Genomic DNA, 26,099 nt, shown 5'->3' with positions numbered 1-26,099 from the left:
AAAGTTTAACTATCAAAACGAGAGAAAGAAAAATGGAGGAGATAGCACTAACCTGAGCACTCAACGATCTAAAAAATCTGAAGAAAATGAAACAAAATAGTAACTCTTCAGTTCCCCAAGCTGTCTCATACACGCCACCTGTTCAATTCCCAATGCAGGCCATCATTGCATTGAACCCTAACCGACACGTCTCCTTATGTCTTGTCTTGTCGACTCCCACAAAACGAGGCGGTTATTATTACGCATATATGCTACACACGTACTAATATTCTCTCTCAGCAGGTCGCTATAACGTACAAAACGACCTACTGAGATGGGGCTGTGTGATGGAGTAATATTCACAATCCAATGAATATCAAACACGTGTCCAGCACAGTAGAGTTAACAACCAACCTCATATCCTCGTCCTCAGAGCTCGCTTCATAGTGACTCAATTCGGGCAAGTGACCTATGCAACTGGCGCCCATAGCAATGCACCACCAAACTGCGAGCTTGCTTCAAAGTGACTCGAGTACAGTAGACAATCTCGCCCAGAAGCAATCTCCTCGATACTCGCTCTCCCCATCCCACAACGGCTTGTATCGTATGACTTTATGATTTTCATCAAGACTGAAGCTTCAGGTACGCACCACAGTAAATGCCCTTAACTCGTCATCATGGCTCACGAGACCTGGATCTGACCTGACGCGGGAGAGCGGAAGGCGCAGGCACCTTGCCTATATAAAGAGGATGAGGAACTACGTTTGGCCTGATTCAAGTCTCCCCTCAGCAGAGAGAACTTGATACGTAGGAAAACCTTTACAATAGGTTATGCATAAGTTGGATTAGTCTTTTCCTTTGTTTGTCAATATTGAGTAGTTGCATTGGACCTGTTTATGCTACTGAAAGAAAAAGAAAATGATATTTCGCCAAAATAAAGACTTTGAAGTCCTTGGAATGAGCATAGCCAATGTTCTTTCTGAAGTTTAATGCAATTGTTTGTCTAATGAGTTCACTTCAAAATTGCTTACAAAATTTTAAAATGTTATTCATTATTTTTTATGGCGGCATAGAACAAATTATTACTTCCTCTTAAATTAGTTATGCACAGTTATTTAAAAGACATGAACTCTTTTTGTTGAGCAGATGATGTAAGGAAGTGGTAGCTTGGATTGAGCTGATGATGCTGACTGATTCGGACAGACTTCCTATTGTTGTGTATGCGTGCGAATTGGATTTCCTTATTTGGGTTGTAACTTGTTTATTTGGTGTGAAATCATTTTAACTTTTCATGGGATTTAAATGTTTGGTAGATCATTATCTTGTGAAGAGATGGATTTGAGCTTGAAATTCGTTAGTAATCAAGAATTTTGTTGTGGGGGTAGATCATTATATTTATTTATAGACATGAGCTCTAACCATCAGGTCATGCTGTGAAACTTGGGGTGGAAGTCTAATAATCGAAGAACTGGGGGTGGAAATCTAATTGACAAACTTGGTGAGGGTGGAAATCTAAAAAACCAAACTTATAAAAGCATTATGGCAGTTGCTGTTTTATCGTACAACTTTTTATGTCAAGATATCATCATGTATGAATTGGGAGCCATGTTTCGCCTTCGATGTAGGAAGTATTCATGAACGGGGTTGCTTCATCTAGGGTAAGCTGCTTGCTGTACTTTACCCTTTCGCTGTGGCTTGCTCCTTCTCCATAGCAGCCATACTCACCGAAGAAGACAGTCCTACAAGAAACTCAAAACCAACACTTATCAAATTATATTCAAGAGATGCAAAGAAGTAAAGTGCAAAAGAAAAAGTATTATCAAAAATTTATCATGTACTTTTTAGAACTTCGGTTGCTGAAATCATTCCATCCTTCTTTCGATACTATCCCTGACATATTTGCATTGATGAAAACAACTGTGGCAAATGGGCGCCATGCTCTCCCAAGCCAAGCATTGCCTGTTCCTGTGATTTTGCAATTGACAAAAGAGAACCCCGTATTCTCTTTTAATGATGTTCTTCCATGTCTTTGTGATTATTGCATTCACCGACCGACTTTTCTGTGCGACAACGTTCAAGATACAATCCTGTTGAAGTCAAACACTTCACATCAAACAAGCTGTTGCATTATATCAATCAGTATTCTTTGTGTCGTTGGAGAATTGAAGTCTTGCGTGGTTAAGTTATCTATAATAGACTAGCAAGTTATTTAGCCTAATTCTCTTCAATTGTACAATAAATAACATTGCAATACAAGCCAATTTAAGTAACATATAACAAACTAAGGAAAAAAAAGTTTCACATGTTTCTATACTGCTGTCCACTGGTTTCTACAGGTTTTTCTTTAAAATCTGTTGTCTAATTCTTTCATAAGACTTGAGCAGCCACTGTACATAGTTTGGTTCAAAGAATAAAGTTCTTTCCATCTTCAGCCACTGATATTAAGATACTCTTTCCACTAACATTTACACTAATTCAAGTAATCAGCTTAGACGGTGTAGGGCCAAAAGTATCCTCTATCATCAGTAACATTGCTTGGTTAGTTCCTGACCTAGTTAAAGAGGTAACACACCTTACTGGTACTAACTACACTTCCCAATCCAGATACTGATGAACAAGATTACATTGTTTTGACCACAGATCTTTGAGAAAGTTTTCTGTGTCCTCATCTTTTGAACTTAAAAGTGGAAATAAAGAAGACTAAAGTGCCTAGGAATTCCCTAGTTCGGATCTCATATATTCATCCTAGAGTGGCAGTGTTTGCTTGGAAACTATGTCAGAACACGGCAGCTACTGATATCTCCGTCAAAAGAAAAAGAATTCAAATTGCCTCAAAATGTTACATTTGCAAGAAACAAGAAGAAGACCTATTCTTACGGGAATCTGATTTTGCTAGAAGTGTTTGGAGATGGTTGACATCGTTGTTTGACTTCTGTAGTAACTCCTAGCAGAATGCCTCGTCATCTTAGAGAGAACAGAAGTAGCAGTTAACAGAGGATAGCTAAATTATGGATAGAATCAGATTCTATAAATAGCGGCAGTTCAAGCTTTCACTACAGGAAATCTGCCATGGAGCCTGAAAAAGAGGTGGAGGGCAAGCACACAGCTGATACAGGAGCTGACGATTTGAGCTATGTGGAGGGAAGGGAATGTTTCTGCAGATAAAGCTGCTAATAATGCCTACAAAATGCCTCGTAATGAGTTATTCTTGATTGAGGGAAAATCCACTGCTTACTAAGTGGGATATACCTTTAATGCCTTGTACTGGAGTGGTTTCTGTACAAGGACCTGCAAATGATTGCTGGATGCATGAGGTGACTACCTAGTGGGGATATGCATAAGGTAGCGGATATCCTTGAAAGATAAGTACTCTTTATGCTCGCCAGCAGAGAAAACACATCTTTGGTTTTGTCATTTTAAACCAGATATCGTCTGCACGGTTAAAAGAAACATGGGGTTCTAGCATATGTACACTCCAGTCCTGAATGATGGTACTCAATATCTAGAAGGTGCAGAGGAAACACTACTGAAGCAGAAGACATAGCTAGGGCCATGGCTTGTGGTGCTGCATATACTATATGGATGTCAAGTGTTAATCCATTTTTTGGCATCTTAATGAGTGAGATTTCAACTATACGTAAAGCACAGGAAGACAGAATATAATATACACACAAGCAATCAGTTTGAATGTAGGCAAGTAAAGTCGTAAAGAAGTCTAAGAAAAGAATATAATATTCAGACAAGTATCTAAGAAAAAGAGTCTGTATTTAAAAGAGAATACAATTGGAATGTTGATATTTTGCTACATTTGCATTAAATTAATAAATGAACCAGTCTTGTAAGAGAGAAGATATTGTGATATCTTTAGAATGAAAAGTAAACATGGAGATATGACAAAGTAACCTAGCTTGTAATGAACATACCTCAAACAGTGATCTACCGTTGCCGTAAATGAAGTCAACACTTCCTTGAATAAAGCATTCTTTGAAAAAGTGCTTGCCTTTGTTGGCCAATATGGTGTCTTGGTAACTGAAGAATCCGCAACTGAAAAAGGCAGCTTGATCTCCCTGCACATTAATTGCAACTGCTTGGGCACCGTCTCTCCCACTAGGAGGAGGAGCAGTGTTCTTTGCAGAAACAAAAGTAAATAAAATGATATTAGTAGAAACACATAGTGGTTGAACCGGAATAATGTGGGGAGTTGAACCTTGCACCTAAACAAGATAGTCCAAACTCCAAACCAACATGCTACTATGTGTTTCTTGTATAAGAAATTTATTTTGATATATAATATCAATTAATATTGAATTAAAATATATATTTATTCATTTTATTATTGTAATTATTAAAAACATTTGCTAAATAAGACTGAATTGAACCATTTTAACAAAAAATCGGTTCGATTACCGGTTCGGTTTTCAAAACATTGACCACATGACTCGGGCAGTAATCAATGAACATACTATCTTATTATTTGTATTAGTTGGTACAATCAATTAATTTTATATACCTTGAAACTGATATCGTAAGCAGTAAAGTTTGATGCAAAGATCCCTACTGTGTGGCTACTTGCTGTTCCTTTGGCAGACAATGCTGTGTCATTCCAGGCGATGATGGTTGTCTGATATCCTTGACCTTGAAATATTACATTGGACTTGGTTCTATCGACTACTACCTTTTCCCTACCGGAGGAAAGACAAAAATAAATCAAATTTTAGAAGTAAAATATTTTAACTAATAAAAATAGGACATCAAATTTCATATATAGTGATTACTTAGAGTTGTGTGAAGTATATATATCTTGGAAAGTGCATGTATTTGTAGCCCCAAAAGTGCCAACATATGTGGGTGTATACACTAGCATTACACATCGTACAAAGTCTCATGGTACAGAATTGAACTAGGTTCCAGCATTTGTTTTTTCCAATCTAAAATTATAACAACGTATTTTCTCAATCTAAAACTGTAAATTTACTAGCAGCTATCAAAGGATAATGTAATGAGACTCTAACCTGTACGTCCCTGCACCAATGGTGATCAGCGTCTTCGAACGGCAATTTGGTGGAACCGCATCAACAGCTTTTTGAATGCTTGTGAACTTAGCATCGTGTCCATTCAAGCTAACTTTGAGTACTAGACCAACTTCAGCATGGAATGTACTTGGCTTTAAACGCTAAAAAGAACCAAGGTAATTAGTAACACGTACTAGAATAGCGGTAAACTGTTCTTTCCCCCTTCCGAATATCAGTACTGTTTATAAGGGGTGAGTTTTGTAGTTTGTTTACTTGGCACTTGTATCCATTAACATGAAAGAGAGAGTAGAGGTTTTGCACGTTGAGACAGGGATAAATTATTAGTGCACATGAAACATTTTAATGGATCACCCAAGAAAAACATTGCACCTCTGACCTCTCAATCCCTATGTGCAACATTTAACACCAAAGTTTAAGAATTGATTGGCTTGTACGTTAGAGCATGCGTCACCTATTATATATACCAATGCAAGTAGATTGTGTCACTTGAAAAAAGTAATGATTTTCATTTGGATTATAACAAAACTCATCGATTTACTCTCAGCCTTCCCATTAGCCACAGCTCCAGGAGCCGCCGTTGATGAATCATCTTTTTGGGCTGTAGATGGATCTTCAGTTGCACCCCTCGAAGTAAAGATAAAAGAGAAAATAAGTAAACATGTAAAACATACATAGACAGAGTTCTTGTTCAAGGCCATCATTTATTCCAACCTTGAACTTCAGAGTAAAAAAGCTATGTGGTTTAATTCCTTAGACCTTAATTTCTTAATGAATGAAACAAATTAAGTATGGTTATATAGAAGAATATGAAAGCGTGTTGCAGAGATTAGTAACTTGTTGCATGTAGTTTAGGGTCATTATCTTAGAGCAACTACCTAATGAATAATATGGTTTCTATGAACCTTCTGATGAATGTTCCGACCACCTATATTTGTACGCATGACTTGATGGAGTGCGTAGATGCATATTCCCAAAAGAGAAAAAAGAATTGATGGGAAACAAAAAATGAGCACACCCTGGTTGATTCAAATCTTACCCAGAAAAAAAAACTTCGGAAACAAGCTAAGTGAGAGTGACGGACAACAAATGGGCCTTGGGATCAATTTCTTGTTGATTAATTTCGTTCAGAAATATTGGCAATTTCAACCGTTATTTTCTCCAACTTTTAGATCATTTTTACACTGCAATTATTGATTTTGATATTTTAGGATGAGTTAACGACCAAAATATACAATGTACTTTGGTTTTGGTTTAAAAAATTACAACGCACTTTGGTTTTGGTTTAAAAAATTACAACGCACTTTGGTTTTGCCAATTGATCAATTTTGTTCAGAAATATTGGCAATTTCTACTGTTATTTTCTCCAACTTTTAGAACATTTTTACACTGCAATTAATTATTGATTTTGATATTTTAGGATTAATCATTGAGATGAGCAAATTGCAAAAGGGGAGCAATACTTCTGCCAAGAATCTAAACAATGAATGGCTCCTTAAATTATGATGCAACAGGTGGGTACTTGATATGTTTCATTCTTTTCTCAAAGGTTTAACCAAACTGATACCTTAAAAAAAACAGTGATAACTGGAACACAACGTTTAAAACTGAATCGGTACCTACTTATTGCAAAAAATTCATTGCATGTCGAGTTTCCTGTCCAGCAATTGGAGTTTTACTTCTCCAAAGCAGCGATTGGACTTCTTACGCTATGTGTACCATCTGACCACGTGAGCCAAGCGGTGACAACGCCACTTCTTTGCCGTACTCCTCCAGTAATATTTACAATGAAACTCTGCTTCTCATTCAATGACTTGAAAGATAGGACACTGGGAGTGACAGAAATATTAAGAGAAGGTTGATTGCTGATTGTTGCCTTGTACGTGGAGTTTGCGAATCCAACATTGGTGACGCTCCTGGGGAAATGGGCTGTGATGGGTGAATCTGGTTCGTAATAAGCAGCCATGGAAGGATAATTCAGAAGTGCCTCGCCTCCTTTGCTTGCACTGCAAGTAAAATTCTCTCCAGTAATGATTCTAATTTTGTCTGCCGTGTAATTTAAGTTGCATAACATTTCTGCGTAGTCAACTTCCAAAGCAATCATACAGCAAGCCGGGATTCACCGCTTTTACTGGATCAATTTGGCCAACACCATAACCAAATTCACTTTCTCCTTCATCGATGGTTTTCATTGGGGAAGCTGCAAAAATATATAAAGATATAAATAATTAACCAGATTGAAGATTCAGTAGCATGCACTCATTGGTGATTTAGGTTAAAAATAAAATGTTGTGTTTTCAATAACATTTACTTCGATTGAAGAAGTATAACATTTACTTCGACTGAAGAAGTATAACATGTTGCCGTTAGATAAATATGAGCTTTTACAATTTATCTATGTGAACTTCGAATTTACCAAGCAAAAAATAATTTCTATAAGAAAAAGTGACATCAGACTACACTTAGTAGTTCGGTCAAAAATAATTACTCCATAGATTCTTCCCATTTATGAAATTCATAGAAGCAAACAACCTTACCAGTGGTCATGAGAGCAGATTTAATGGCTGCAGGGGACCATGTTGGGTGAAATGTTTTGACATAGGCAGCTGCCCCTGCTGCATGAGGACAAGCCTGGGATGTTCCGGAGACGATATTATACATTACTGAGCGTTGGTCGTATCCAGATCTTGAAACGAGGCCTTTTGGAGACCATGCCGCTAGAATGTCAACTCCAGGAGCACTTATATCTGGCTGCATAATATACGCAGATAACGATGTCAATGACCAATAAGGGCATAAAAACAGTCATAATTTTAGCCCATAAAAGCAAACAACAACACAGAATACCTTGAGAACTGCAGGCGTTAAGATAGAGGGTCCTCGATTAGTAATAGACGCCAAAGACGGAGCACTAGGATCATACACAACTTCACTTTCATGAATAATGGCAGTGGCGTTTCTACAAAAAATAAGAAACAAACTCTTCAAACAACATCAGAAACACGATTCACAGACTAATTCCCCAACTATATATTTTAAGCCAATAGATAGATGGTTAATTTGGAATGGGGGCCATCTTCAAGGGAAAGAAACTTAAAAGTTGAAGAACTGCATTAGGCTGCATTTTTATAGGCTCACCTGGTGCTTGAAATATATGATGCAATATATTCGCCATCAGAATTAGTAACAGCAGAAGCTGGTAGAGGATATGGATATGGAACATCCCATTCTCCAACAGTGGCTATCATTATTGTTCCATAAGCACCGTACACTAAAGGGCCGCTCCCGTCATTCCCCAAATCGATTTGATTGCATAAGACAATATTCCCTTTTGTTAAGTTCTGATCCATTTCGTCAGGTTCACAATACCTATCAAATACATGAAAGGAATATTGTCAAAAACCATTCAAGAAATTAAAACAAAAATCTGTAATGAGAAAGTTATAGCTAATTACTCGTCTTGTACGAGGGGGTAGAACTTTTCACTTGTAGGAAAAACATTAATTGCAGGCCCCTACTCATACACGAAAAGTTCAAAGTTAGACAGTTAACATAGGTAAAAAACATCCTCACTAACTTATTGCAAGTCGTGCCAACATTGTTAGGAAACTAAAGAAACTCTTACCGTAAGGGTTTTATTGTTCCCGAGTGTTATATTCGTTATGAACTTACGATCCGTGGTGCTTGCTGCTACCGTCAGTATCCACGGTGCACCACTTTGTATGGTAACCGCTAAGAATCCCCTATTTCCAGCAGAAGCTGATGTGAGAATTCCATGCTGCATGGCATGAAATGCCCCGACAGCAATCGCACTTTCAGAATAATCAGCCAAATCAATATCTTCTCTCCCAATTGAGACAGATAATATATCAACTCCATCCGCAATTGCGTCATCAAAAGCAGCGAGGATGTCATGCTCAAGGCAATTTTTTTTCCAGCACACTTTGTACACAGCAATCCTAGCAGATGGAACAGCTCCTCGTGCAGTTCCTTCAGCAAAACCATAGTAGCTGACATTTTTAACTTCACGTCCAGCTGCCGTGGATGCAGTGTGTGTGCCATGTCCTTCAAAATCACGTGGGGATCTTTCTTCCTCCGAGTGAAAATCTTGGTCACCTTTGTAAAACCTTGCCCCTATAATTTTGCTGCAGTTTACATACGGACAAGGAAGTGAGGAACAGAACGTACAACTAATTAACTGTCTCATACTCTATTTACTATTCGTTGCTTGAAGAGCTAAATATAATATAACCTACAATGACAGCCATACGAGTTAGAAGGTTCTAAATCGATCATAAGATTTAACAAGTATTAATGAGTAGATAGAAGAAGTACTTGTTGCATGTGATATTTTGGCAAATGCCCTTCCATTTCTTTGGAGGAATCCCAATACCATTATCATTGAAGCTCTCAGACTCTGGCCAGATTCCAGTGTCAATTAAACCGATAATAACGTTGCTCTCAACCTCAGGTATTCTCTTCACAGTACTCGGCAGACCCAAAAAATCCCAAGATCTAGTAGTATGAGTTTTAAGTGTTCTGCTTGGGAAAACTGAGATTACACCTTGCGCACCTACAATTCAAGTTGTTTAATACAGGGTAACATACTATAACAAACACTAAAGAGAGTATCAATCAAAACCTCTGTTTTCAAAAGGAATACATACCAAGTACCTTCTTACTCTCCTGTTCTGTGAGCCAGGCTGCAAATCCGTTGAAACTCTTTTTGTAGGTGTAAATTAAGGATTCTACTGGAGCGCTACTCCAATGATTCAACAAAGAGAAAAAGTTAGAAATTACGGACAGCACTTCTTTTAAAGTGTGTTCTCTTCCTTCATCTTAAAATTAAATGCAAATAAAGCATGGAATAAGTCTATGAGTTGGACATAATTGATTAACCAATATCCCTGCTATGTTTTTCAATGCCCTTAGTTATTACCATGAACAGTTCATTATAGTTGAACAATGACTTCTTATGGCAGAATTTCTGCCAGAGTAGTCCCCACGATTATGGTGGATTCATATTCATGGGTGAATGGAGTAGTGTGCATGTGATCTTTTATGTAAGTGATGGTAGAATGCATATCCTTCAGATGACTATACGTAGATTGATTTACTGTAAGTAGAATATTTGTTAAAAGGCTTCACCATGAGGCTTCAAAAAGATGTTGAAAATGTTAGTTTCGAGAGTGCATCGAAGGATTTATGTGGTTGTGCTTGACGGAATTGATGAGAAACTAATGCTTTAAGTTATTCTATAATCTAATGTTACCAGTGAAAATTTGTATGTGCAGCTGGCACAACATGTAAACTGGGGGAAACCAGATAGAATCAGAAGCACAACCAATCCAACTCATGCGATCACAAAGTAACCATGTGCAGGATAGTAGAGGAGCTTACTTACAAGCTCAACAGACTTAGACAAGTTTAGTATCGATCTGATAAAAATGCTTAGTATAAGGTGCAGCTCAACAACAGAGGCTATTCACCGCTATATGGAAAGCGTTGACAAGGATATAGAATGTTAAAAACTTCTAAATGGCTAACCAAGCTTTTGTGAACTTCAACTGGGATAGCATATTTTGAGGATGGAGGTCTAAAGCAGAATGATCTGCTGACCATGCTCTATTGTTGGGAGCCAATATTAAACCCAATGACTGCTCCTTTAGACTGAACAGACTATGGGGGAGCCACCCCTTATTAGAGCAATTAAAAAAATGATCTAAAGGCATAAAAAGAAGGTCAGGGCATGGAACTGAGATTATCTGTCATGTAGCACCAACTTACACAAAAAACAAAATGAACTGATACACTTCCAGGACTAGTTTAGCAGAAGAAAGATATCCGGATGATACGATTGCTTCAAGAGTGACTAAAGATATCAAGGTCTGAATCAAGTAAACATCAGAACTTCGTTATGGAGAAAAATACGTAAATTAAGTGGAGGGAGGAAAACCAAAGAGATTCAGTATACTGTACTTTCATGCACCGAGGAGAGAAAGACAAGGCCTAGCACAAGCACTGATTTCTGAAATAGAAGCTGAAGATGTTGAGCTGGCTACTGACCAAGAAAGAATCAAAACATACGTTGTTGACTACTATGAGAGCAATTTCAGGGAAAAGCAAGTGGATATTACTAACACCTTGTTAGTTTAGACCCAATTGCTTGGAGGTCTTTTTGGTTAAGATAACACCAAAGCTGGTTGATAATAGGTTTGATGAAAATTTGAGAGGTTGATACCATAAGAACAAATTGGGCTCATAGAAGGTAAGCATTCTCAAGAATAGGTTTGATACCAGTTAAAATTTATGGTACTTTGTATGGGTACCATCTACGGGAAGTATGTTACACATTTGGCGTTATCAAAAAATGGATATCCTGGATCAAATTCATTGTCACTACTGCCAAAATATCTCTTTAGAAGGGGTGGCCCTTGTACGTGGGTTTTTAAAGGTTCAAAAGGGTGTGGGACACAAGGTGCTGAGGAGCAGGGAGCAAATAACTACTTAGTGGAATGTAAACTCTCTAAACACATATTCAGAGTGAAAGGATTTCAAGGGTCCAAGTCATCTGCTCTTGCAAATAAATGACATAATTTTGTTCAGTAAAAGAGAATTCACAAATTTTACGAATATCTCTAGGTTAATTACTAAAAAATATCATCTCTCCAATGGACTAGGTATGAATGAATCAGAATGTAAAGCGTTCATGGGAGTAATGCCCCTTAATAAGCAAGATAGACCGGTGGAAACAGTGGATGTTGAAAAGGGTATTTCCCTAAGAAATACGTAGGAAGCACCTGTAATTCAAGTCAAAGTGGCTAGAGCTAGCACTAGATTGAGGCCTGATAATTAAAATCAAGAAGAAGACAAAAAGTTGGATAGAAAAGGTGCCATCATTTCAACAACAGAAGTATAGTCATCGAGTCTGTGTTACGCATCATTCCTATCTACAGTATGGCCATTTAAATTTGGCCTACAAGTTTAATAAGAGATTCAGAAAGAGTAAAAACTTTATATGTGCCGAGCCTGAAGTCAGAAAGGAATGAAACAACCATGAAGTGGGACCATGGGAGTTGAATTGCAACCCTTGTGATGACGGACGTTCAGAGATAAAAAAGTTGAAAGAGGTGAAACTTAGCCATGTTAACGAAACTAACATGGAGCTTAAGGAATGGAGACAATGACTTTGTAATACTTGTGATCGGAAAAAAAAAAGGGTAACATGATAAATATCATAGGCCTTCCTTTGTATGATCTGGGCATAACCTGGGGAAACTAGCAGTGTATGCTTAAGCACAGTTGATAGTTGGATCAGGGGAAAAAAAGACCTGTGACGGACCATCTGATAGATTAATGGTCAACTCTATACAAGGTTTTTTCTCTGTCAAGCAAGAAAGCAAAAGCTGACATGCTGTTACAGTGAGAACTCAGGTGAGTACACTGAACACTTGTTACAAAATTGTAGTATGGCCAGTACAGTAATGCAATATATATGCATACGGCAATGCAACATATATGTATAAAGCAAATAAAGTTTTTTTTTTTCTAAATTCGTTTCAAATTAAGATGAAAAACCTGTGTGCCTCTCTAAGTACTATTGATTTGTATCTAGATGCACGACCGCTTGTATATCACTGCAAATCTAGGTTACATGGACATGCCATATTTTGAAAAAAATCTGTGTCGGATACATATCCACATGTCCGTGTCAGACACATATTGTATTTAATTTACCTCGAATTTCTGATTTACCATCTAATTTAACAAATTTATAATTATTAAAAAATGAATTAATTATTCCTATCCGTGTCCCCCGTGTCGATCTTCAACTGCCAGATCCCGATTCGGACCCGCACGCTGCGGACACCGGTCAATGTAACCTAGATGCCCGTGCCTGTGTCAATGTAACCTAGATGCCCGTGCCCGTGCCCGTGTCACCGGTAACTGGAAAAGGACGTCTCAAACAAATTTATGTGGTTTGAGCAGCACCAAAATATGATTGTTTGTGTACTCATCTTTATAGTGAATTTGGTAGTGGAAAACTACATAGAACATCTTCAGAACACACTATTGGCATCTATTATGCTCGGAAAAGTTTTGGTAAAGTTTTTTCTATATCAAGCACATGCACACTAACAAAACTCTGAACAGCTGAAATAATTTTTCTAAAGGATAGAAGAAGAAAGAAAAGTATACCTGCCCTCAAGGACTTGGCCTAGAACACTCAGATGGTGAGATTCAACAGAATGCTCTTCCTTGAGTTTTGCGCCCATGTATACAATGTAAGCCTAACCAATTGTAAGAGAAATCAGTATCTCTAACTCTCTTTCAACCAAAACACCAAATTGAAACAAAGTATCAGAAGAACTAAATTAGATACATCTCTTGTATCCAATGTTCTGTATGGAAGGATATGTTTTTTTACCTTTCTCTCCGTTTGGGCATTGACAGCAAGTTGGTTGACACCAACTGAGACTAGGAGCAACGTCAAGACTATCCATGCACTGGTGAAGAATTTAGCCATTGCAAAGGAACACCAGAGGCTGTTTTGAAATTCAGACCCAAGATGAAGCGAAGCAGAGGAGTTAACAAACGTATTTTTTTTGGTAAAACAAGGAAGTTGAGAAACCTTCCTGTTCTGATAGATTTGGTATAATTTGTCATACCATATATAGGCACCAAAATCTTGTGTACTTTGGAAAGAAAATATTTATGCCCTCAATAGAAATTATGCTAAAGAGATTCTTTTAATTAGTTTGTTTCCTTTTCCATTTGGGTGCATCATTATACTTTCTGCCGTGCCCAGTTGATAAAGAAGTCCAACGTTCGAATATCCGGTAATAGTTTCCCTTCCTTCACCAAAATTTCCATGAGTTTTATATTACAGTACTAACAAAGGAAAGTACAACATTCATCCAATTCAGTAAGTATCCTTCATGTGAGAGAGGAGGTGAGCATTATTACTCCATTACTGGAAGAGAGGAAGAAAATTGAGAAGTCCTTCTGGACACGTGTTCAAGGTTGGACTCGCACGTGGACTAGCATTTTCTGGTAGTACATTGGGATTCTTGCATGAGTAAGAGTACGTTTGGCAACTCTGGAAATTCTCACATTAACTTATTTTCGTGGGTATTACCATTCCCATAGGTTGTTTGGTAAAAATAACGAGTGAATTAGAATTTATGTGAGAATAGGACTACCACATTCGGCGTACTTGAAGTCGCACCTATTTGCATGAGAAACGAAAATAAGATTTGGGGGGAATTCTCTCAAAATTAGTTGTGGGGTTGTTACGTGCATATAAAACCACAACTCAACTCGTCTTCTTCACATCAACTCGTCATCGTCATCACTATTCAATTACTCCTTGGGTAACCATTCTCATCAAAATTTATGTTTTTATTTGTCAATTTTAACCATGTCTTCTTTACTTCACTTGCTTCTTTTAACATCTTCTTCTTCAAAATTGTTGAAAGTGACTAACTAACCAAATTTGAAGGATTCCAGCAGTCTCTGTTTCAGGTGCTATATTGTTTTTAGATTGCATGGATTCATGTGTTTTTGGTTGTATATAATGAACTCTACAACCCCTCCTGCTACAATCATTAAACAGGTTTTTTTTTTTTTTTTTAAGTCTCTCTGTATATCTGCATTTTTGTGTTAAAAGAATGAATTTTTATCACATTTTGTTTGTTTTAATCATTTTGGTGATCAAATGAAGAGGAGTGATAAATAATTCATGAACGAATCCGGTTTTGATACCATCGATGTTATAGTTCTTTTCTATGACATATTTGTTTTGGCTTGAAACTAAAACTTCTTTCACAATACCGGATCTAAAATCTCCATATTGTGCAAATTTTGAGGTGATTTCATTTTAGCAAACAGTTAAGTAGTTGACAGCATTCTTGCTCAAATGTCTCTTTCGATTTCCTTCTGCCGTTCTGCGAAGAAAGTTATCACTCCGCACTTGTATAAGGGTTGATTAGTATAAACATTTCTCTTTGCGTCATCCTTTTATCTCATTTAAGATCTAAAGATAAGATCATGAAGTAAAATTTAGACAAGCTTAACTAAATACTGCTTGAGTTAACATAATCTGATCATAACATCTGATGGATCAAGGAGTTTGCTAGTGTTGTAGAAATAATCAAATGAAAAAGATTAATTGTTCCTATAAAGAGCTATAACAGAGAGCGAGGTAGCTATATCCTTCCATCACAATTTACATACCTTATAGAAATATAGATAATGTGTTCAAGAAACTCCTTTTTTTCTTCTTTAGAATTGATTGCCAGCTACAAACATGCTTGAATATCATACATCATATATTAGATGTTAGTGTGGCTGAGACCTTGATGATAACTTCCACTTAATTGTACTAATGACATAGCACTTTGCAAAAGAAAATTTGAGGTATGATATGGGGTTATCATGAGCCTTATTAGCAAAATGCTTCTGGAGGAATTATAGCCTTAGTTTTGAAGTGAATTTGCTAGCTTTCATCTCCGCCTTAATCAAATCAATGGGGAGACCCAGAGCACGATGTAAGAGATTTATCGATTGTTGTAAGTTCAACTCACTGTCCCTTTGCACCGCTCTTCCTCTAACTGTGACTCCGCATATTTGCACAATATCGTCCAAAGTTACAGTCATCTCCCCAAATGGTATATGGAAGGTGTTGGTATAAAACCCCATATTTTTGGGTTGGATATTAAACTTCTAGTAGGCTTTGAGGAGTTAAACCAGGCCCATTATAATAGCCTGAATAGCTAGGTTTGGTTTGACCCAACCGATTGATACAACCAACCCGATAGACTTGAACTTCGGAAACAGAGAACAAAAACCCCTCAACTCCTCTCGTTCTTCCTCATGTCTTTACGTACCAAAAGTGAGTCGTTTATTGGGGAAACTTGAAGAGATCATGGAGAAGATGATTAGGAATTGGTGCTTATGACTTTTCAATTCAATAACCTCTTTGGATCAACCCTCACAGAGAAGTTAATGGATGATTTTCAGTTTTGGAGCAGATCTGACACCTTTCACCAAAACAGTTGTATCATTTTCTATAGTGATTGGTTTTAGACGCCGTTTGGACTGTTGGAAAATAGATTGAAAAATCTTTCTGATGATATATGGTTAATAAGGTGGTTTGTAGAGAGACGTTACAGTTTTGCAGTTCTTGTTGGGTAAAATTCTGCCATGTTCTTGTGATGAAATTGGGAATTTGTGACCGGATTGTTGGATGCTTAATGGTAACGTATTCCTACTCAAATCAGTGTGTATATTACTGATTTGGAACTACTATCTAAGGTGGAGCTGCAACATGAAGTGGTTTGGGTTTCTAAATCATGAATAGAAGAGATTCTAACATGTTCATCTTCACCACACTTTATGTTAATCAAGGGTTTTATTTGGGGATTCTGTTTTCATGATTAAGAGTAGAGAAGATAAGAGGTTAGGGGTCATGGGTGTTCAATGAAGTCATCAATAGACCTTGTTCTTGCTTATAATTAGAACAAAGTGAGAGAATTCATAATACAAGTCAGTTCTGCCATGTGTTACTGAAAACGATGTATCTACATCTACGAAACTCGCTTTTGTATGCGGTTTGGTGCGATAGGAAGTTAATTCACATATCTTTCAATTGGTATATAGCATGATAGCTAGTTCTAAGGAGACGATTCAGAAATTCAGATTGTTTCGGGGTAAAATTCTGCTGCCTCCTTGTGATTAGTAGATGATATTGGGCGATGTGGATCAGGTTGTGGAGTCTTCCATATTGGTTCTTGTTGCTTTTAATCTCTTATACATCAGGCAAGTATATCTACAAGCTTTTCTTTCGTTTAAATAAATTATGACCAAGTCTAGTTTCGACTTAGATGTCGACACTTTTACAATGCATTTTAAATTGAGATTGGAAGCGTGTATTACCATAATTAATGTGCGTGTAATTCCTTTTCCTGCTGAGTTTGTTTATTGTATGTTGAACTCATATGATTAAATACTATATATAAGTGTTTGGGATCATTTGCATATGTTGCACTTGTTGAGTTCACTTGTTTTCCACATCCTATAAATCTTATGTAGATGATAAATATTTCTATTGGTCAGTATTTGGAAGTATGTGTATTTGGAATTAAGTGTGTGTTCATTTGATATGCTTGGTATATTTTATTTAGATCTGAAAAGACTAGTTTGTGGATATTACTTGCTGGGCGCGTGATTTTTACGCCCTTACAGATTTTGCAGGTGTTTGATTCTTGACCACGTGGAGAGAGAAGTTGGGATATTATTCGGGTTAGAACTTGGACACTTTGTTTTTGGTTTTATATTTGCTAGTTATCCCCCGTATTTTGACTTATTGTAATGGTTTCATTTTGTAAACCGGTTGCTTAACTGCTTTGGCATTTGTCGAGATGGTTAAGTAGCTAGGTCCTCTGACTCATTATATCTTGGGCTTGTCAGCTAGGATATAGTGGGTTTGGGGGCGTTACAGTTGGTCTCCGGATGCCATCTCTCCACAAACGTAGAGACCAATGGTAGATCCATATGCTCGTGATAACTTAACACGAGATCATGCAACCCAGTCCTTCTCAACCCGTGGGCAAATCTCTGAGACCTTCTAAATTCATTCATAAAATCCCATTGGCAGAACTTCGCTAAGTGCGAAACACACTTCAACGCTCCGCGATCCTCCTGAAACAACGAAGCACGCATTAGATATACTTGAGCAGAAACAAAAGATTTTGTAAAAGAAAATCAAAGTACTACAGAAAAACAAAATACTACCCTTCTCTCCTAAACATCGCGAGCGACATGCACCGCATAGTCATACAACAACTCTGACTCATACGGGCCACCCTCATACTCACCTCTTTTAAACTCCAAATCATCATTGGATTTTCTTACAAAATCCAATACCAAAGGTGCTTTTTCCACTGGTGGTACGACTTCTACCCATAGTACAAAATGCCGCGATATAAAATATCGCGATATATGCCGGTTTTTGGAGAAACCGATATCGAAATATTCATGATATGTTCCTGGTAAAAGAAACTCCCTCTGCCGGACATTTATAAAAAAATATCGATATTTCAAAGAAAAAACACGATATATATTGTAAATATCAGTGCATATATGTAATAAAAGTACTAGTATTTTGGTTTGAAATCTTATGTTCTTATGATGATGGAGAGTGAAGCCAAATTGGGAATGAGTTCCTCCTCACTTCACAGCATATCAAAGATAAAGAGGAAAAGAATGTTTCAAACATTAATTTTCGATGAGTACCAATTGGGTATTGGCTATTGGGAAATTGGGAAAGTCAATAGTGGAAGATTTGGTTGCAAATTTGCAATAGCAGCAAGAATCATAAATAAGGTGATGAAAGGAGTATAAATGGGTGGGCTTGGATTTAGGTTTAGGTTGATTCAAAATGGATACCTTAAACAAGAGCATGGGTGATCTAAGTAGAGAGATCATATGGTTAAGAACTTGTGATGAAATAGAAAGTGGATCTAGCTTTGTATTTTCTTCACTACCCATGAAAAGTTTATGAAGGACTTCCCTTGAATCTTAAAATGTCACATTTCCTAGTGAGCATGAACAAAGTAGTTCTTCTTCTCACAGACTCTTTCTCACAAAATCAATTGAACGGCCTCAATATTTACGCCTATTTAGCTATCCACAAGAAAAATGGTAGAAACACACTATGCCATTGGAATTTTCTGATAAATATCGATATTTTGTAAATTTGTCAAGATTTCAGTGTTTTCAAACCTCATCTTACCCATCCTTCAACATTGATATTTACCATAAATATCGGAAAATAGCTAGTCCGATATTTTGCCCTGGCACGATATTTTGTACTATGCTTCTACCACATTTTCTTCCACATCATCATCCTGCTCATCCCGATTGTCATCCTCTTCGTCACCCTCCTTTTCCCCCTCCTCATGACCCTCCTCATGACCCTCCTCTTCCCCTTCCTCACCCTCCTCACTCTCCTCTTCCACTATACTCTTCCCTTTGTCCATATTTACATCTAAACCTACATTGTTATCACTATCTACACTATCTACACTCAATGAATGAACTTTGGAACCTCTTTTTCTTTGTGGTCCACTCTACGCGCTGATGCTGATGTTGTTAAACCCTCTGCCCTTTGTCTCTTTCTTCCAACTGCGTCACTACTAGAGGAACTGTTGCCAAATAATTTCTTCACACCATTGAATGTAGTTTTCGCTACATTATTCACATTCTTTGATCGAGACCTATTGTTATAAAGAAATATAAAACAAATATTAGTAACTATAATAAGTTTAATCAAATCTACTAAACCAAAAGGAGTGAACTAAATTGTTTTTCACATAATAGATAGAAACAACAAGTAATACATAATAGATAGATGTACAACCATAAATAAACCCAACTAACAGAATCAAAGAAAACTTAGCTCTTGACTAGGTTAATTATCAAACCAAAATACCTAGATTAGCCTAGATTTGCATCCATTTTGGTAGGATTTTAGTGGTGTAAACACCTACCTAGTCCTTCACTCAACCCCATTTAAGTTCAACATCTACCTGGAAATATTCCCAATATATGCAAGTAAACAAGAATAAGCAGAGTTTAAAGTCTAAACCTAAGTTACATTGACACGGATAGATGATCCCATATCCGACATAGATACAAACTATCTGACACGGCAAAGTATAAAAAATGGAAATATATCACATACAATGTGTCCAACACGGATTATTTTTGACATAAGGCGTGTCCATGTTATATAGGTCTAAACTGATCTAGTAAATCAATAAATTCAAAAACTCTTAACTTCGTAAGACCCATAAATAAACTTCATAACTCAAATGGTAGTATCTCCCTTAACATATTCCCTAGTGAAAATGTGTGAAGCTTCCATTTGCAATACTAAACAATGACCACACAATTCAAACCAAACAGGTTCCTCTAATATCCAAAAACGCAAACCATCAACAACTAAAGAACATTGCTCCGAGCTTCTCATGTAAATTCCGCAAAGCATAATAATTTATTTTGGGTTTGTTCTACCATATACAGAGGCAAGAAAAATCACACTATAAATTATGGACTAACTAAACTTAAACATAAAAAACACCAAGACATTGTAATAAAGTTGGGTTTTCGAACCTTGACAATCAAGAATACAAAGAATATTTGAAAAAAAAAAAATAAAAAAATAAAATCAAACGACCTCACACTGGGTCGGTTGAGAAGTATCCAAAACGATCTCACTGGGTCGTTTGGTGCCTCTTCAAAATGACCTCACCGGGTCGTTTCAAATTTTCTCAAACAATACGAAACCAACAGTCCAAACAACTTGCATTTGGTAAAAATCAACAATAGAAACCACAAATTATTCAACAATAATAACCATACTTATTATTCAACAGTAGAAATCACAAATTGAAAAACTAGAGTTTAATTAAAAAAAATTAAACAAAATACACTCAGCGATATTCAAAACTGAAGGAATCTTTGTTTGCACCAACTATCCTCGCACAAAATCAATTGGTACGCGAAATCAAGTTTGTTTTTGGTTTGTTTTTGGATTTTTGGTTGAGTTTTAGTTTGGTACGCGAGTTTTGGGTTGAGTTGGTTTTTGATACTGGTTGAAAGGGTTTTTCCGGTTTTGCGATTTAGGTGGGGAGTGTATTGGGCTTTACTGTTTGGGCTTGGGCTGGAGGCTGCCCAATCCAATTTGTGTGGCGCCCAATGCAGGACTCTTTGGATCTTTCAGGTGAGAGACCACCCACCTGCGTCTATGGAAAATTGTGTGAAGGAAACTGCTTCTCTAGTCAAATGTTGTTGAGATGGCTTCATTTTTATCAGTTCCAGATTTTCAGATGTTAAGTGCATATGCAAAGTAGTAAGGTTCTGATTAGCTTCACGAATGTGGGTCAAAATCTTAAGGATGGAATGGGAATTAGTTATAAAACTTGGTCAATGGTCTATCTCACTATCTGTATTCCAGGATTATACTTGTGTTGGAATATATCGTGAGAGGAGTAATGGATGGTAATTTACATTGATACGGTTCAGAACAACTGGGGCACCACAATTTTAAGATATTCTAATCCTAGAGGGCTAGAGGATTATTACAATCTACGTTACTGAACTATATGTCGTGAATTAAGGACCATGAATTCTCATTTCTCAAAGTTCTTTTTTTTTTTATCAAAGTTCTTGATATGCCAAATTGCTATTTTGACATAGAGAAACACTTTATAAGACGTTCTACACATCTTAAGGTGATGTAGAAAATGTTATACAGGCCCAAGTTGTGATAATTAAGTCGTATTTCCCATAAAATATATATATATATATTCAAAAAAAGCAATTTTTATTTTCCTTTTTCTTCTACTAATTTCCTATTTTGTAGTGATTTTTTTTTTTAATTTTTTTTATTATTATTTAACGCTGTTGTGTAGTTGCATTCATTTGGGGTATTATATAAGTGGACAAGTGTCAAAAAGACTTTGTAAGGTGTCAAAAGTTTGTTTTTCCACTCGAGGGAGAAGATCCCGACCCTAAAGCCTTACCACTAAGTAAGGCTGTCAATGGGTACCCGTTTAATCGGAACCGTTGAAAAAATCATAGTTACGGTTCCGAATATTAGGAACCATTTAGAAATGGGTACTAAAAAAACCGGACCATATAGAACCGGAATCGAATGGTTTTTAAACAAAAAAACCAGACAATAATCGGAATGATGTTATCATATTTTTAACATAAAAAATATCTAAATAAAGTATATAAAAACTCAAAACATTTATTTATATATTACTGCATTCTATTTTTTTAGTGTAATATATAGTTTTTATGGTATTTAATATTATAAATAATATGGTTTATAACCTTAAATATAGCTTACAACCTTAAATATATGGTTTTACGTAGCTTTATTATTCAATGACATAGTTATTTATATCAATATTTAAAAAGCAACTCGTTCGTGCGATAATTTTGTGTTTTTAGTAAACATTTTTTTAATATGACCAATAAAAAATGTGTGTAAATAGTGAATATATTAAGAACCGAAATGAAGAACCGGAATTGGGATTACCCGCTAGGAACCAGTGGTTATGGGTAAGGTTCCACAATTTTAAGAACCGTGAAGAACCGAAACTAGAAAATTAAATGGTTCTTGGTTCTTACAACACTAAGAACCGGAGGACCATTGACACCCCTACTTACCAGTATATTAATAAAAAATATTGAAATATTTTTAGCCTTACTCATTACAAATAGCAAATACAAGGTGTTCCTAAACACTATAAAAAATTAACACTACACAATCAACTCATACTCTAGGTTCACCGATACCTAATAACTTGTCGAGCATATAACAGCCTCTAGCATCTCTGGGAAGACAGTGAGCATTAGAAAAAAATCTCATGACAATCCAAACTAGTTGCAATCTTAGCTAAAACACCTACGACACGTGTACCCTCTCTGAACACATGAATAAATGAAACATTTAAATAGTTTGTCATTTGAAGAACCTTTAACAATATGTTTGTCTTAGAAACCAAGGCGTCAATGATGCTAAAATTATGTCATGGAAAAGTTGGTTTAAGTTGGGTTTTATATATCATATGTTTTTTGTTCTATAACTGTGATACCCCTAGACGTGGCCCAAGGAGGGGGTATGATGGAAATGCGCCTAGCCCGGATTTGGGTGACGGCTGCGCCATGGTGTGATCCCATTTCACTTAAGCGTCTATCCAAAGATCTTGGCTATTAGTATTTGATCATCCAAATCCTAACGTCGAGGCCTTTTCTGGATCGTTTCGCTGTGGGGTTGGTGAGAACTCCATAGTTAAGCGTGCTCGGGCAGGAGTAGTGCTGTCCAGAGTCCAAAAAACCCAACACTATCGGAGGTCCGCAGTAGCTAAGTGGGGACAATATTGATGTAGTAGGATGGCGCGAGTCGTTACAAATTGGTATTAGAGCTTAGGTTAGCCTAGATAGGGAAAGTCTAGGTGATCCTCGAATTGTGGTAAATGGGTGGTAGAAGTGTTTCTTTGTGATGTCATAAAAACAAAAACACAAGAAGTCAACAGAGTTGGACTAAGAAAGAAAAATTCCTAACAAAGAACTAAAAATCTAATTTGGAAAAGAGGAAAAAGATCTTAAGGCCAGGTTGACAACGAGGATGATTAAGAGGATGTACATCATTCACAAGACTGTTGAGTTGATCAATCTGCTGAACAATCTGCTGTTGAAGTTCACCCTAGTTCGCGAAAATCTCGTTGTGGTTCTCCATTATGAGAGCGTGATTTTCCAAGAACTGTGAGTGGTTTTGCAAGAATTTTGTGTTCCACGTCGTGCATCGTCTGCCATTCTTGTAATTCCAATAGACTTGTAATGATGACGTCTTGACGTGCGTGCAATGCCCTCAGGCCTTGGTGATCTGAAGAAATTGAATGCCTTCCATAGGATTAAAAATGTTGTCTAGAGCATCCTCACGAAGAGCTATTCAAAGGAGGGGGATTGATCGTCGTGTTCATCGACCAAGTTCATTGCAACATCTGGAGTCCAAAAACCGGCTATGTAATCTGAGTGAATTATGATAATGCCAGCTGTTTTAAGGGGGATTTCCGGATAAACAGCTTGAAAATCCTAACGCAACATGATTTCCATCACTATGGTTGGCAAAGGGGCTCACCATTTTCTAGCTCTAGCAATCGAGTTCCATAGATATTGGATTATGCAAAAAATCATCTCTTTGAGTCTGCATCACCCAGAGTAGGTGGAGAAGGGGTTTGGTCACTTTAGATGTTTTTGATGTTCCTACAATATTGTGTGCTAACCAATGGAGTACAACTCGTTGATTCTATTGCAAAGAACGCTGAAGAACAACGTGGTTATATTGTGTTTTCTGAATATGCAAGCATCAATACTTTTTCAATGTTTTTATGTTATTTCAATACCAACAACTTGAGTTTTCATGTTTTCATTAGCTTAAACTAAACAATCTATACTAAGAGTCTACTTTTCTTCTTCTCAACTCCTACACTTAAACTCCAAACAATTTAGGATGAACCTCACTTTTTACAAACTCTTTGAAGTTACCACCACTAACTAAAACAACCAAATGGCACCGCCATCATGGATTGGAGGAGCAAGAGTGCTTGGTTGAGAATCTAAGGAGGAAGCACCATTCTCATCTTTCCATTTCTATTTTTTTTTTAAAAAATCGTCATTTTATTTTGTTGTTTTTCAGTACTGATTTACTTTCTTGCAAATCAGGGTTCGAGACCAACAATTTGGAGAGGGAGTGAAGACACGGTAAAGAGCGACCAAACTTCACCGAGGTGGTGGATGGCATCATGAAGCTAGCTAGGGGTGACGCTTGACCACCTCAGGCACAAAGGTCTAGTTTTTTGGCAGCTCAGTTGGTTTTTGATGAATAGTTGAACACCAAACCCAAATTTTGTAATATAGTAGGATAAATCAGTGGAACTTGTTTGTAATAGTTAGAGATAAAAAAAAAAATGAAAAAAATTGGGAAAAATTGGTTTTTGATTAATTTGTGTGGATGAACATGAGTTAAACTTGGTTTAATTAAGTTATATACTTACCAAGGGATTGGAGTTTTAATTGTCTTAGTTTAAGTGTGTGAGGCAAGTTGTGGATCATAGCTCACACACTATGAATCAACTTGGTAATCAACATTCTAAGTCCATTTGTCTCTAGTTAATATCAATCTAAACCTAGTTAATCTAATAGACTAGTATAATATTAGTATAGTATTAGTTTAGTTTAAAGTTTGGGCCCTTGAAGGCAAGGTTGTATAAATTATTAAAAACCCAACTTGTGGGCTTTTTAAGTGGGCCTTATTGTAACTTAAAATAGGGTAAAACTCAAAAGGTTAGGTCTGATTCTTAGATCACGCGCCAACCGACGTTGCCTTCTCCTCAAGCAGTGTGTAAGCACGACTTGAGAGGTTAATTCTAAACCTCCTCGAACCCCAAGTAAGAAGATACCTTGTGTATTCAAGCATGCTTACGTGATTGTTTGAAATTTAATTTCTGCACTGCAATTTACATTCGCGCATAAGGCTGAACCCAAGCCACATAACAACCATTGGGAAGTCATTCGGGTAGGTAAATTGGACGTTGCTTGATTCTTGAAGTCATAGACCAAAAAAATGAATTAAAATCAATCAACTAGAGCCCAAGTCATGCTCCTCCAGAAAAGGACAAAAATATAGCCACAAGGATTTAGAGTAATTAGTTACCAGATTCCGATGGACCAACTACCTTCCTCACTCCCCTCTCCAAGATTCATCATGAGTGAGATTCTTGGTAGCACACCACTTGGTGAAGAAATGACTACCTACTCTTCTGAGACGTGTAGTAGAGCCATCCTAGTCTCGCGCCCAATTGTTTCCCTGAACAGGGAATAATAAAATATAGACCAAAAGCAAAGTTTTCAAAACTCCATACTTGCAAAAATGAATTTTGAATTCTTGAGCATACATTGCACCGTTTGCAAATGTTAGGATAGTTTTGGGGTCTTGCTAAAAGTGTATGATACTGCGTTCAGGCACTTCTAATATTAGAAATAATAAAACTTACTCACGTAGGAGAGCACGTCGTCCTAGACAATCTCCTGTTTCTAGTCCTCCATCTCATAAGATGGCTGACGAAGTAATGCAAGCTGGAAAGCCTCTCTCCAACTTCTTCACACCGTTGCAAGATGGGCCTCCATCTTGCATACGACTCATACTGCTCACAAGCGATTTTCGCATTCCATCGAATGTGTTCAATCTTCTACCCATCTTCCATGGGGTAGAACACGAGTTATCTTACGAGCATCTACGCCGGATACATAAAGTATGTAATATTTTTCATCATCCGAACGTCACCGATGATCTGGTTAAGCTACGAGTGTTTCCTTTCACTCTAGCTGGTAAGAGTCACGCTTGGCTTCTTTCACAGAAGGCCGAATCTTTCGATACATGGGAAAAGGTTGTGTTCTCCTTCATGAAAAAGTACTTTCCGCCAAAGAAAATAGTAAAGATAAGAAGCAGGA

At 37.0% G+C, this 26,099-nt stretch overlaps 1 long non-coding RNA gene and 2 pseudogenes across 4 annotated transcripts; 1 reads left to right on the top strand and 2 right to left on the bottom strand.

Annotated features, from left to right (window-relative positions):
- Nucleotides 1-1,491: 1,491 nt before the first annotated feature.
- Nucleotides 1,492-5,710, bottom strand: LOC147485743 (putative pectinesterase 14; annotated as a pseudogene). The gene is made up of 7 exons (XR_015202746.1): nt 5,551-5,710; nt 5,382-5,398; nt 4,992-5,152; nt 4,490-4,661; nt 3,903-4,106; nt 1,818-2,066; nt 1,492-1,718 (listed from the first exon to the last, which is right to left on the bottom strand). The product of XR_015202746.1 is annotated as a putative pectinesterase 14 (transcript).
- A 776-nt stretch (nt 5,711-6,486) lies between these two features.
- On the bottom strand, nt 6,487-13,726 carry LOC147485742 (subtilisin-like protease SBT4.8; annotated as a pseudogene). The gene is made up of 10 exons (XR_015203216.1): nt 13,438-13,726; nt 13,209-13,300; nt 9,677-9,768; nt 9,345-9,582; nt 8,635-9,154; nt 8,465-8,523; nt 8,148-8,378; nt 7,857-7,968; nt 7,547-7,760; nt 6,487-7,209 (listed from the first exon to the last, which is right to left on the bottom strand). The product of XR_015203216.1 is annotated as a subtilisin-like protease SBT4.8 (transcript).
- A 398-nt stretch (nt 13,727-14,124) lies between these two features.
- Nucleotides 14,125-24,662, top strand: LOC147485741 (uncharacterized). 2 transcript variants are annotated; one of them, XR_015203217.1, is made up of 4 exons: nt 14,125-14,383; nt 14,520-14,625; nt 17,256-17,312; nt 24,312-24,662. It is a non-coding gene; the product is annotated as an uncharacterized LOC147485741 (long non-coding RNA). The 2 variants fall into 2 exon arrangements; XR_015203218.1 differs by having other exon boundaries at nt 14,523-14,625; nt 24,312-24,349.
- The last annotated feature ends 1,437 nt before the right edge of the window (nt 24,663-26,099 follow it).

This window comes from Coptis chinensis, chromosome 7 (genome assembly GCF_015680905.1).
Source record: "Coptis chinensis isolate HL-2020 chromosome 7, ASM1568090v1, whole genome shotgun sequence".
NCBI lineage: Eukaryota > Viridiplantae > Streptophyta > Magnoliopsida > Ranunculales > Ranunculaceae > Coptis > Coptis chinensis.
Note: the sequence above shows the minus strand (reverse complement) of the source record. Positions and strands in the feature narration are given on the sequence as shown.